Below are 14,989 nucleotides of genomic sequence, written 5' to 3' on the forward strand. Positions count from 1 at the left end.
CTTTCTGGCAGTCTTCGGTCCAATCAAAAGACTCATCTTTCCGAAGAAGCTTGAATATAGGCGCACATGTGGCAGTTATGTGGGAAATGAATCTGGAAATATAATTCGAGCGGTCGAGAAAACCTCTGACTTGCTTATGAGTTTTGGGCGCAGACATCTCTTGTATTACTTTGACCTTGGCGGGATCAACTTCAATACCCTTCTCGCTGACAATTAAGCCCAACAACTTACTAGAACGAACACCAAAAGTACATTTATTGGATTCAAGCGGAGTTTATACTTTCTCAAACGCTGGAATAACTTCAATAAATGCTCAACATGTTCCTCTTCATCAATCGATTTAGCAATCATGTCATTAACATATACTTCAATCTCTCTATGCATCATATCATGAAAAAGAGTAGTCATTGCTCTTTGGTAAGTTACATCAACATTCTTTAGACCGAAAGGCACTACTCTATAATAGAATCTTCCCCAAGGTGTAATGAATGTGGTCTTCTCCATATCTTCGGGTGCCATCTTGATCTGATTATATCCGGAAAATCCATCCATAAATGAAAATACTTTGAATTTAACAGTATTATCTACCAACATATCAATGTGTGGCAGAGGGAAATCATCTTTCGGACTGGCTTTATTCAAATCTCTATAGTCAACACACATGCGGACCTTTCCATCTTTCTTCGGCACATGCACAATATTGGCCATCCATTGTGGATACTCAGCAGTTACAAGGAAACCGACATCAATCTGTTTCTGCACTTCCTCTTTGATCTTCACATCCATATCAGGATGCGTTCTTCCCAACTTCTGCTTGACCGGCGGGCATTCTGGCTTCAACGGTAATCTATGCTCCACAATATCAGAATCCAAGCCAGGCATGTCTTGATAGGACCAAGCAAACACATCTGAGTACTCTTGAAGAAGATCAATCAACCCCTTCTTGACATCTGGGCACAAGCGAGACCCAATCTTGACTTCCTTCACATCATCCTCGGAACCCAAGTTGACTAGTTCAATCTGCTCTTCAAATGGTTAAATGGTCTTTTCATCTTGCTCAAGAAGACGAGATAACTTATCACTCACTTCTACATCACTTTCCTCCTCGGCTTCAAACACAGGGAATTCAAAATTTGGAGAAGGAGAAAGATCATTGTATTCAATGGGGTTAGGAACCAACCTGCATAATGATTTGATATTTTGATTTTAGAGAAGTGAATTTGTGACCAAATATTATGCAGATGGACAATTATATTGTTTATTTATGTTTTTTGTGATTACCATTTTCAAAATAAAGCAAAAAGTAAAAACAAGACATCATAAATGTGGATGAATAGAATTAATTTTATTAATGATCAATTTGGAAATGCCCAAACAATGTTCACTTCTCCCTTAGGCATAAGAGAATGATTTTTTAAAAACATATAAAAGCAATTACTTAGATCAATGCAAAATAACAGGAATATCAATAGCAGTCCAATTGTTGCAAGCCTTTCCATGCGCCACAAAATTGGTGCAGTCTTCCTCTTCGTCATCCTCTAGCATAGCAGCTAAGTGTTGTTCATTGCCATGAATGAACCCTCCGCTATGGAAGCTAAGTTGCATATCTTCAGTCCTTGCAGTTGTTGAACCTTTCTAGAACCCCAAACCGGTTCTTCCTTTGTTGTCGGAGACCTGTACCATGCGCCCCCACTGATCAACATTGCCTTCTTCCACAATCTTCTTAGCATCTTTCAATAAGGACATAGGTGCCCCAACTTTCTTTTCAGCAGCAATAGATAAGGCCTAGAACGGAGTTCCAACCCCATCCTCAACTTCCACATAAGAGAAAGATGACAGGTGGCTAACCAACAACGCCTTCTCTCCCCCTACAATCACAAGCTTTCCATTCTTCACAAATTTGAGCTTCTGGTGCAAAGTTGAAGTAACAGCTCCTGCCTCATGGATCCATGGCCTTGCCAACAAGCAACTGTAGGTGATCGCGACTTTATGAGTCTATTGGGGTATTAACTGCAAGTGCACAGTCTAATCACGTAGTTTTAAAAGATATCGATCCCACAGGGACTTAATGAATCGATATACCGTTTTTCTAAGGTTACTTCGTAAAGCTAAGGCGGATGATACTTTGATGATTAGGGGGAAAAGTAAAACTAAAATTGGATCTAGATTAAATATCAAATAACACGGATATCGGTATGTAGTTCGTCGTAATTAGGGAATCAAATCTTCGTTGGTTTCTTAGTTTTAAAATAAGTCCTTTCAGTAGACACTATTGATTAAAAGTCTTTTCTCAAACTCTCGCTCTGTTGAATCAGACTATGACTTTATATTAACGTACGCTCTCACTATTTAGTTAAATCTAAAATCACTTTTTGAAAGCAATGGAATCTATAGAAACTCTTTTTTAAGAAAATACTAACCGTTTAAACACCCTCAACTCAAACTCTCGCTCTGTTGACTTAGATTATATGATTAAACTTAAATGCTTAACTCTCGTCCTTACATTTAACTTTTAAAAATAATTTTTGAAAATGATTAGAATTTAATTAACTTTAAAAATTGCTCTCGCCCTGATTTAAAGTTAATGTCCAATTTACACTGTCCAGTTAAAAGCTCAAACCGTCGTTCTATTGATTTTAACTTGTTTATGTCTTTTACTCTCGTACAAAAACTTTGGTATTAACTCTGTAAATTGAGACCATAAAAAGAGTGACTATATTTTGAAATAAATTTAAACTAACTCAGTTTTGATTCCTTTATTCCGCTTACTTTACATACCGATATCTAAATTTATTTAGCCGGACATGCTAAACAAGCCTAAACAATAATTATGCTTAAATACAGCCATATCAGACAAACAGTATAGATAAACAGCAGTACAGAGCATATATAAATTAAAACAATAAATTAATGAACCTGTAAAATTAATAGAAATCTTGGTTGTTCCCTAGCTTCGATGCTTGAACACTCCACCACAAACCGGTTGGATTTGTTCTTCACAATCTTCGATCAGACAGTAAAATAAAAACAAATAAGTAAAATACTATGATCTAACGTAAGGTTAGATCCAGTGAAAGTTACACAATAGTTTCCGGTGTAGAAACTATTGTGAGAAAATTAATTGAATGCCTAAAAAATTAAGCTAACAAAGAAAACAAAATAAAATGCTAAGGAAATAAAAAATGCTGAGAAAATGGAATGCTGGAAAATATATTGCTGTAAAAACTATCACGGCGGAAAGGAGAGGAACCTTCAATTGGATCCCTTAAGGTCTATTTATATTCATCCATAAAGTAACCGTTTCTTCTAAAGTCTCTTCAGTAGGTTTTCTAACGTGTCAACGAGTCATAGGAAAAATAGGAGAGAACGTGCTTCTGTTACGCGTCAAAGCCAAAAAATAGGAGTGGGGGTGTGACGTCCGTCACACCATGTGTTACGCTCGTAACACTAAGCAGAGGGGCGTGACGCTCGTCACGTGAGCGTGGCGGTCGTCACAGCGTCACAGCGCTTCTCCTTGTAGTTGTGGGTTGGGCTTTAGTGGAATGCTTTTCCTAGAGAATTCTCTTTTTGCACCCCCTTTTCTTTCTTTTTCACATATGCTTCAAATAATGTTACCTGAAATAAATAGAAGGAAAATACCAAGTAATATCGAATAATATAAAATAAATCAAGTCAAATAATAATATAATTTAATTAAATCGAGTCCAAAAGTGTGATATTATTTCATGTTATCAAACTCCCCCATACTTAAACCTTTGATTGTCCTCAAGCAAGATACAATATAGAAGTCGTTTAAAAATATTAGCCAGATGAAATTTCTAAACACACATCAATTCATACTAGGTTGCAAATAAATCTTGTTTAGAAATAACCTGAGCTTAATCTTAACATCAACAACTACCGTTACAACATCAGATAACCCTACCTTATGCAAACCAGTTCGAGTCGTGCTATTATAGCTAGCCTAGTTCTTTTACTCTTATTTCACCCGTTTTCATTCTAGCGAAATCACATTAAGCCCTTTATCTTTTCGCGCACACAGTGGAGTAACCGGTTAGCGATTCTGATCCCCTTTTAGCTAGAAGTTCTGGTACATAAGTTGGATAACTTCGTTATTTAGTCCATTGCAAATTGCGGGAGATCGGATCGTAGTCCGCCCTACCAAGTTCAGCACCAGAAACCGCTGAACCAACTCACAATGGATCGTTCATACAATGTTTTTGTAGGGTCCGCAACCTTTGGATTAAATGATCGGGTAAGGATCACCTAACTTAATTAGTGCATTTCCTGATTTTTAATATGTTGTTTTGGGAATCATTCACTTATATTCATCGGCTCTCCACGTAGTTTGCTATTAAGATGGTGTCGACTTCTCGTATAAACTACTCGGGGTTACTATAAAACTAAAAGTTCAAGGGATTGGTATAATAGGTACTTAGCCTGATCTAACATGTTGAGGTTTTTAGAGTGTAGGGGCGGTAATAATTTTGTCTTAATTTCCCTCAAATTTTATAAAATAAGCAACCTTTATACTTATCGAGTGTGTTAAATTTTTGTTATGGCTCGAGAAATTAAGGGGAATAGATAATAAAAATTTTCACACTAGGGACTCGACTTAAAATATATATATATATATATATATATATATATATATATATATATATATATATATATATATATATATATATATATATATATATATATTTTATATATGAATGAAAGGGAAATAACATACTTGAAAGAGGAATGTTGAAAGAGAAATAATCATAACTGAAACAAAGTTTTCCCCCCTATACTTAAATGAAACATTGCCCCCAATGTTTTAAAGAAAAGCGAAAAGAAAGGAAAAATAAATAAATATGCTCAATTCTGCCTGCGTCCTCTTGTTCTCGGACCCGGTGATCGTTGACGTACTTCCAAGTCATCAAACCTGTTGAGCAAGTCAGTGAACCGCTGGTCGGTTATTGCATTCCTCGCTTCTTGTTGTTGTTGCATCTGGCGCATCAGTTGCATCACTTCGTTATTCTGCGCCTGCATGGCATCAAGCCGTTGGGCTTGATGTTCAATAGCATCCATGATGTCATCATTTGTTGCAGGCCTTCTTCTTCGACGACGTCGGAAGGATGGACCAGCCACATTATCGGAAGGATTAAGCGGGGTTGACTGTTGTTCAGGACCTTGATCACCTTGCTCCATTTCCTCAAACTCGTCCGGGGGCGGGTTTGCTTGTGTAGGCTCGGTAGGTTCGGGAGCATTCAGATCGTAGATGAATCGGTCGGGGTAGGTGACATCTGTGAGGGCAATGTTGGGCAAAACAACGCTTGGGACTTCTTGGTTATTCACCATAAGATAATACCTTCCGCCTACCCTATTTTTGATTAAGTGGCTAGAGCGACAATAGCTTATATCCATAAATAGGGGTGGCAGAGATTGTAAATTCTGAAGTCGGTCCCCTAGATTTAAGCCGAGTGCGATGGTGGTTATTAATCCTCCAATCACAAAAGGTTGACGGCCTCGAGCACATAGGGTACGGATATGGTGAAATAAGAAAGAGGCGGCGTTTACCTTTGTGTCGATTGAAAAGATGCAGTGGAGGAAGAATAATTCCTTCACGTTGACTTTACTGTTGTTGGGTCTTCCAAAAATGGTGTTTTGCAGAATACGGATAAAATACCGGATAGTGGGGTTGTGTATGTGCGAAGCGAGTAGTGCATCCCAGTTATTGGTTTCCACACCGGATATTTTTCCAAAGAGGTCGAAGGCGTTTATGTGCCACTGTGAGTTTGGAGGGATTCTTGGGTGGACTTGGTCTCCTACAGGAAAGTGTAGCATGACACTCAACTGGTCCTTGGATAGTGAGTACTCGGTGTTGAACATGCGGAAATTTGCGGTACCGGTTAAGTATTCGTCCTCCCCGGGTGGAGTGGTGTAAGAATAAGAACTTAAAAACTCTAAAGTGAGTGATGGGTAAGTAGGGTGATTTTGTGTGCAAAGAAAGGTTAAATCAGAAAGCCGAAGCATCCATTGCACACCTTGAAGTAATCATAATTCTTGTAAGCAATTTAAATCAGGATACCTGGTAGATACGACACCGCGTTGTTGGAACCGAACGAACTGCTCCCGTTGATAGTTATCATCTTCAGATCGGAAGATAATATTTCCGAATTGTTGGTTCTCCGCCATATTGATAGGTAGGTAAAAAGAAGGAAAAGATAATGAAATATATTTGTGTAGAAGTGGTTTGTTGGAATGATGTGGTGTAGGAAGAAAGGTATTGGAGGTATTTATAGGAAAAGTTTTGGAATTGGGAAGAGGAGTGGGTGAGGGGGAAATAAATGTGGATGAATGTGAGTGGAATGAAGTAAAGGTGAGTTGAATGGAGAAGTGAAAAGATGGGGAGCAACGGTCATGTCCCCAACGGTCACCAACGTTCACCTGTTCTGAAGCTGTCACGCTCGTGACAAGGTGTGCTACGGGCGTCATGGGTTGCGTGGCGACCGTGATGGCTTGTGTGACGCTCGTCACACCGGTGAGCTTGCAACGGTCACTGGCGCTCGTGACTGCTTACGTGGGTGCTTCATAAATTGTTTTTATTTTTATTTTTTTGTTTTGTTTATTATATTTGCTATTGTTATATTTTTGAATTGCCATGTATGCTATTCTACTACACACCATAGTGTATATATATATATATATTCTAATAGGCCATGTAAGTTGCATACAGTGAATATCATTACTGGTAATTGTAGATATTGCATAAATCAAAATAAAATAAAATTTAACCAATAATGCCAATAGCTTCAATAAAATAAACATAATGTAACATTTGAAGATAAAAGAAAACATGCGAAAAACAAATACTAAGATAAAAATAATGTCAAACGAAACTATAAATTTCCTAAAACTAAAACTAAATAACTACAATTCTTCTAGCCACTTGTAGAATCTCTGGCCGGAGGAGCAAAGGAATTGACACGGTGTAGCAACTCGTGAAATTGATTTGTCATCCTACTCATGTATTCCATGAATTCATGTCCCATATTAGTTAACTCTTCTCTAATGGCATCTTGTTTTGACATCAAAACTTGAATGGCGGTGTTATAATCAGTTTCGGGCATATGATGTCTAAGATCAGGTATTGCCGATTCTGCGGACGGGATAGGATGAGGTGGAGAGGCAACATCATGGTAACCAGTTGGTGTCTGTGGATCAGACTCAGCATAAGGAATTTGGTCGTCACAAATCTCATAATCTTGGATGGATTCAACAGATCTAACAGGAGAAGGTATTCCATTCAGGTTGTAGAGCCAATTATTTCGGTTATGGACACTAGTCATCGGACTAGGCATGGTGAATAGGTAAAGAACTTGGTTGTTAATTATTAATTCAAACTCTTCAGGTCCAAGGTTTCCTATAAACATAGTGTTGAAGAGGAAAGGTATATTCATAGGCTCAATGCCACAAAAAGGGTTCAAATCAAGCATGGGTTGGCGCAATCCAATAGCATTAGCAATCATAGTTATCAATCCTCCTATTAGGATCGGTGCACGGTCGTCTTGAATAAGGCGGTCAAAACTCGCCAATATATAAGTGGCACCATTCACTGGACGGTTCTGGGAAGCACAAAATATTATGAAGAGTTCATCACGTGATACTGTGGTAATGTTGGATCTTTTCCCAAAGAGAGTGTGTGCTAGGATCTTGTGGAAATAACGAAAGGTCGGGTTATGTATGTTTCCAGAAAGAAACTCATGTTCCTCGGGGTCGTCATTTCCTGTCAAACTTCCCCAAAAATGCTCAAGCTCTCTATATTCAAAAAGGTCTTCTTGGCTCATGGTGAATGTATCAAAAGAAGTAGGGAACCCTAAAAGGTTAGTGAATTCTTGAATGTTAAACTGATACTCCATACTGAACATCCTGAACTGAATGAAACCTCGGTTTATTCCTTTTCCATGGTTTGGTAAATACATCAGGGAGCTAAGGAATTCTAGAGTTAGCCTCCGGTAAGTAACAAATTGTCTTCGAATAGGAGTGGTTTCCCACCCTATTTGACTCAGCAGATATAGGACACTCTCTCTTAGTCCAAGGACAGTCATTGCCCAATCATCAGCATAAAAACTTAGGTGCATCTCTCTCTCCGCTATTTCTTCAAATTTTTGTCTCTGAGCTCTCCCTCGGAATTTGATACCCATACGATCAATATGTCCCATCAGGTTAGTGTTAACTAAAGAAAAGAAAAACAAGAATTTAGTCAGGATTTGGCCAGATGCCGAAAGAAGAAAAGAAGAAAAGTTTTATAAAATAAAATAAATGAAGAATGAATACCGAATAAAATCAAAAGAATAATCAAAGAAAAAATAGTAAAAATTTGTGGGTTGTCTCTCACGAAGCGCTTTGTTTAATGTCGCAAGCTTGACATAAAACTATTAAATGTTAATCTATAAATTTAGGAGACAATACGTCTAAGTGCAGGACTTGCGAGTCTTCATTGTTTTCATCATAGTGATAATGTTTCAGACGCTGCCCGTTTACGATAAATGCTTCAATAGATTTTCCCTTAATTTCCACAACCCCACTAGGAAAGACATTAGTGACTTGGAAAGGGCCTGACCATCTAGAGCATAGTTTTCCTGGGAATAACTTAAGTCTAGAGTTAAACAATAGGACTACATCGCCTTGTTTGAAAGTTTTTCTCGATATACGTTTATCATGCCATTTTTTCGTTCTTTCTTTGTAGATTTTGGCATTTTCGTATGCGTCTTGTCTAAGTTCCTCTAATTCGTTTATATCAAGAATTTGCTTTTCACCGGCGGCCTTATAGTTTAAATTTAAATTTTTAATAGCCCAATAAGCCTTATGTTCTAACTCTACTGGGAGGTGGCAAGATTTACCATAAATAAGCCTAAAGGGGGTTGTTCCTATGGGAGTTTTGTAAGCGGTTCGATATGCCCATAAAGCTTTGGGTAATTTTGATGACCAGTCTTTCCTCGAGGTGGCGACTGTTTTTTCCAATATCTGTTTAATTTCTCTGTTAGACACTTCCACTTGTCCACTGGTTTGAGGATGGAAAGGTGTCGCTACTCGATGTTTTACACCATACTTAAACAATAGTTTTTCGAATATCCTAGATATGAAATGCGATCCACCATCACTGACTACTATTCTTGGGACACCAAATCTTGGAAAGATTATATTCTTAAAGAGTCTAATTACTACTCGTGTGTCATTTGTTGGAGAAGCTATAGCTTCAATCCATTTTGATACGTAGTCAACCGCTACGAGTATGTACTTGTTACCGAAAGAAGGTGGAAAAGGTCCCATGAAATCTATTCCCCACACGTCGAAAATTTCTACTTCCAAAATGCCTTTTTGTGGAATCTCGTCACGTCTAGATATGTTTCTTGTGCGTTGACACCTATCGCATTTCTTGACAACGACATGCACATCCTTCCATATGTTTGGCCAATAAAGACCGGCTTGTAGGATTTTAGAGCAGGTCTTGGATGTACTTGCGTGTCCACCATAAGGAGCGGAATGACAATGTCGGATTATACTTTCTATCTCTTCTTCAGGTATACAGCGACGGAAAATACCATCGGGGCCTCTTTTGAAAAGTAAAGGGTCGTCCCAGTAATAATGTTTTATGTCATGGAAGAATCGTTTCTTTTGTTGGTAGGATAAATCAAGTGGAACTACTCCGGCGGCTAAATAATTGACAAAATTAGCGTACCATGGTGTAACGCATATAGCCAAGGTGGTCTCTACCTGTTCATCAGCTCTATTTTCTTCCAAATTAGCTATAAGTTTATCGTACGAGAAATCATCATTGATCGATGTTCTTTCCGGTTCCAGGTTTTCAAGTCTAGAAAGGTGATCTGCTACTACGTTTTCAGTTCCTTTTTTATCTTTGATTTCCAAATCAAATTCTTGTAGCAACAAGATCCACCTTAGGAGTCTAGGTTTAGCGTCCTTTTTTGTTAAGAGGTACTTAATGGTAGCGTGATCAGTGTAAACGATTATTTTAGCTCCGACCAAGTAGGAACGAAATTTATCTAGTGCAAATACTACTGCTAAAAGTTCTTTCTCGGTCGTGGCGTAATTCATTTGCGCTTCATCTAGGGTTCTACTTGCATAATATATGACGTGAAGTTTTTTATCCTTTCGTTGTCCTAAAACAGCGCCTACGGCGTAGTCACTTGCGTCACACATTATTTTGAATGGTTCATTCCAATCCGGAGTCTGCATTATGGGCGCGGAGATCAATGCTTGTTTAAGTGTTTGAAATGCTTCTAAACATTTATTGTCGAAGGTGAATTCAGCGTCTTTCATTAATAATTCGGTTAAAGGTTTAGTTATTTTAGAGAAATCTTCAATGAATCGTCGGTAAAAACCGGCATGTCCTAAGAAGCTTCGTACTTCTCTCACAGTTTTCGGAGGTTGAAGGTTTTCGATTACTTCTATTTTGGCTTTGTCTACTTCAATTCCTCTATTTGATATGATGTGTCCTAAAACAATTCCTTCTTGTACCATAAAGTGACATTTTTCCCCATTAAGTACTAAGTTTACTTTTACACATCGTTCTAGAACTCTTTCTAGGTTTTCAAGACATTCTTCGAAACTTTGTCCGCATACGGAAAAGTCATCCATAAAGACTTCCATGATGTTTTCGAGAAAATCGGCGAATATTGTCATCAGGCACCTTTGGAAGGTTGCAGGAGCATTACAAGCCAAACGACATTCTTCGATAAGCGAAGGTACCAAAAGGACATGTGAACGTTGTCTTTTCTTGGTCATCAGGATGAATTGGTATTTAAAAGAAGCCTGAGTAACCGTCCAGATAGCAGAAATGAGAATGCTTGGCTAATCGTTCTAACATCTGGTCTATGAATGGTAAAGGAAAATGATCTTTTCGGGTTGCTTTGTTTAGCTTCCTATAGTCAATGCACATTCTCCATCCCGATTCGATTCTTTTGGTTATAGTTTCTCCTTTTTCATTTTCGATCACGGTTATACCCCCTTTCTTTGGTACTACGTGTACAGGGCTAACACATTTGCTATCAGATATAGGATATATGATACCTGCCTCTAATAATTTCGTTACTTCCTTCTTCACTACCTCACTCAGGATCGGGTTTAGTCTCCTCTGATGTTCCCTAGAAGTTTTACAGTCTTCTTCTAGCATGATGCGGTGCATACAAATAGAAGGACTTATCCCTTTAAGATCGTTGATGTTGTATCCTAGTGCGGTTGGATATTTTCTTAAGATATGTAGGAGTTTTTCGGTTTCGAGTTTTCCTAGGTCTGCATTGACTATCACTGGTCGTTCAAGTTCTAAGTCTAGGAATTCATATCTCAGATTTTTGGGAAGTGTTTTCAGGTCGAGGGTTGGTTTCTTAAGGCATTGCGTAGGATCCGATGTTATTGCTAAACATTGGTTCAGTCTGTCTTCTACACGATAGTCAGACAATTTGTCATTTTCTAATTCTGTTTCTTTTATGCATTCGTCGATGATATCCATGAAGTAACATGTGTCATCTATTGCAGGTGCTTTCAAAAATTTGGAAAGAATAAACTCAATTTTCTTTTCTCCTACTTCGAAAGTGAATCGTCCTCGTTTTACGTCTATGATAGCACCGGCGGTTGCTAAGAATGGTCTTCCCAATATAATGGGGGTAACTTCATCTTCTCTTATATCCATAATTATAAAATCGGTTGGGATGTAGAATTGACCTATGCGCACGGGAATGTTTTCAAGAATTCCTACGGGATATCTAACGGAACGATCTGCTAATTGCACAGACATTTTAGTTGGTCTTAATTCTCCCATTTCCAGTCTCTTGCATATGGACAAGGGCATAACACTGATACCGGCTCCTAAATCGCATAGAGCTTTGTCTATGACAAATTTTCCTATGTGACAGGGTATAGAGAAACTACCAGGGTCTTTAAGTTTAGGAGGCATATTTTGGATTATCGCGCTGCACTCAGCAGTGAGTGTAACGGTTTCGCTATCTTCAAGTTTCCTTTTATTAGAAAGAATTTGTTTTAAGAACTTAGCATATGAGGGCATTTGTGTAATAGCTTCTGTAAAAGGAATGGTGACGTTTAATTGTTTCAGTAGGTCAACAAATTTTTTAAATTGGCCCGCGTCTTTGGTTTTAATTTGCCTTTGAGGATAAGGGATAGGTGGTTTGTAAGGTGGCGGAGGTACATAAGGTTCTTTCTTTTCTACGGTTTCCTTATTACACTCTTCCTTTTCCTTAGGTTTACTTTCTTCCTCAGTTGACTTTTTAGAGTTTTGGTTTTCAATCCTTGGGTCAGACGGTCCTTCTACCTCTGTTCCACTTCTTAATATAATTGCATGAGCGTGGCTTTTCGGGTTAGGTTGGGGTTGTCCAGAAAATGTACCAGTTGGGGCAGCAGTAGGCGCTTGTTGTTGAGCTACTTGCGAGATTTGTGTTTCCAGCATTTTGTTATGGGTAGCCAGGGAATCTACTTTACTTGCTAGTTGTTTAATTTGTTCGTTAGTGTGTACATTCTGGTTTAAGAACTCTTTATTGGTTTGCTGTTGAAAAGCTATGAAGTTCTCCATCATGATTTCCAAGTTGGATTTCCTAGGAACGTTATTGTTAGGTGTAGATGGGGTCGGCTTTTGATATCCAGGAGGTATAGCTGGGGCTTGACTGGGAGCTTGACCTGGTGCGTATAAAGCATTATTACTCTTATATGAAAAATTAGGATGGTTCTTCCAGTTTGAGTTATAGGTATGCGAGTAGGGATTTCCTTGAGCATAGTTCACTTGCTCTGCTTGGATTCCTGTTAGGAGTTGACAATCTGTAGGAGTGTGACCTTGAATTCCACAGACTTCGCAATTTTGAGTTACGGCAACCACGGTGGCTGGAGGTGATACATTCAAACTTTCAATTTTCTGGGCAAGAGCATCCACTTTTGCATTAACATGATCAAGGCTACTTATCTCGTACATGCCCCCTTTTGTTTGAGGTTTTTCTACCATCGTTCGGTCGCTTCCCCACTGATAATGGTTTTGGGCCATGCTCTCGATAAGTTGATAAGCGTCAGCGTAAGGTTTATCCATAAGCGCACCACCAGCGACGGCGTCTATTGTTAACCTTGTGTTGTACAAGAGACCATTATAGAAGGTATGAATTACTAACTAGTCCTCTAAACCATGGTGTGGGCAAAGTCTCATCATGTCTTTGTATCTTTCCCATGCTTCGAAAAGAGACTCGTTATCTTTCTGCTTAAATCCACTTATCTGGGCTCTTAACATAGTTGTTTTGCTTGGAGGAAAATATCGGGCAAGAAAGACTTTCTTCAACTCATTCCATGTGGTGACTGAGTTGGAAGGAAGAGACTGAAGCCATCTTCTAGCTTTATCTCTTAACGAGAAAGGAAAGAGACGAAGTCGAATTGCCTCTGAAGTGACACCATTAGCTTTAACAGTATCAGCGTATTGGACAAATACGGATAAATGAAGGTTTGGATCCTCGGTAGGATTTCCAGAAAATTGGTTCGGTTGCACTGCCTGCAACAGCGAAGGTTTAAGTTCGAAGTTGTTTGCTTCGATTGCGGGTCGAGCAATACTCGAATGCGGCTCATCTTGCGATGGAGCGGCGTAATCTCGAAGAGCACGAGCTGGTTCTGCCATCTCGGGTATCGGCGAAGGAAGGAGATTTTTGAGATCAGAAATTTCGATTGGAGGAAGATTGTTTGCAGCACGATACTCCCGAATTCATCGTAAGACTCGGAGATATCGTTCAACGTCATTGATTCGTAAGTAGAACGGTTCTCCTTGTGAGCGAGTGTGTGGCATACAAATCAACGAAAAACAAGGAAAAAATAAAAATGCCTTAGTCTCTACAGCGTAACAGAAGAGTTACGATATCGACTGAATAAAAGTCCCCGGCAACGGCGCCAAAAACTTGATCGCGACTTTATGAGTCTATTGGGGTATTAACTGAAAGTGCACAGTCTAATCGCGTAGTTTTAAAAGATATCGATCCCACAGGGACTTAATGAATCGATATACCGTTTTTCTAAGGTTACTTCGTAAAGCTAAGGCGGATGATACTTTGATGATTAGGGGGAAAAGTAAAACTAAAATTGGATCTAGATTAAATATCAAATAACACGGATATCGGTATGTAGTTCGTCGTAATTAGGGAATCAAATCTTCGTTGGTTTCTTAGTTTTAAAATAAGTCCTTTCAGTAGACACTATTGATTAAAAGTCTTTTCTCAAACTCTCGCTCTGTTGAATCAGACTATGACTTTATATTAATGTACGCTCTCACTATTTAGTTAAATATAAAATCACTTTTTGAAAGCAATGGAATCTATAGAAACTCTTTTTTAATAAAATACTAACCGTTTAAACACCCTCGTCTCAAACTCTCGCTCTGTTGACTTAAATTATATGATTAAACTTAAATGCTTAACTCTCGTCCTCACATTTAACTTTTAAAAATAATTTTTGAAAATGATTAGAATTTAATTAACTTTAAAAATTGCTCTCGCCCTGATTTAAAGTTAATGTCCAATTTACACTGTCCAGTTAAAAGCTCAAATCGTCGTTCTATTGATTTTAACTTATTTATGTCTTTTACTCTCGTACAAAAACTTTGGTATTAACTCTGTAAATTGAGACCATAAAAAGAGTGATTATATTTTGAAATAAATTTAAACCAACTCAGTTTTGATTCCTTTATTCCGCTTACTTTACATACCGACATCTAAATTTATTTAGTCGGACATGCTAAACAAGCCTAAACAATAATTATGCTTAAATATAGCCATATCAGACAAACAGTATAGATAAACAGCAGTACAGAGCATATATAAATTAAAACAATAAAATAATTAACCTGTAAAATTAATAGAAATCTTGGTTGTTCCCTAGCTTCGATGCTTGAACACTCCACCACAAACCGGTTGGATTTGTTCTTCACAATCTTCGATCAGACAGTAAA

The 14,989-nt window shown here is 38.2% G+C and overlaps 1 pseudogene; it reads left to right on the plus strand.

Annotated features, from left to right (window-relative positions):
• The first annotated feature begins 13,184 nt into the window (after positions 1 to 13,184).
• Positions 13,185 to 13,284, plus strand: LOC127116066 (uncharacterized; annotated as a pseudogene).
• The last annotated feature ends 1,705 nt before the right edge of the window (positions 13,285 to 14,989 follow it).

Source organism: Lathyrus oleraceus, chromosome 1, assembly GCF_024323335.1.
Source record: "Lathyrus oleraceus cultivar Zhongwan6 chromosome 1, CAAS_Psat_ZW6_1.0, whole genome shotgun sequence".
Taxonomy (NCBI): domain Eukaryota; kingdom Viridiplantae; phylum Streptophyta; class Magnoliopsida; order Fabales; family Fabaceae; genus Lathyrus; species Lathyrus oleraceus.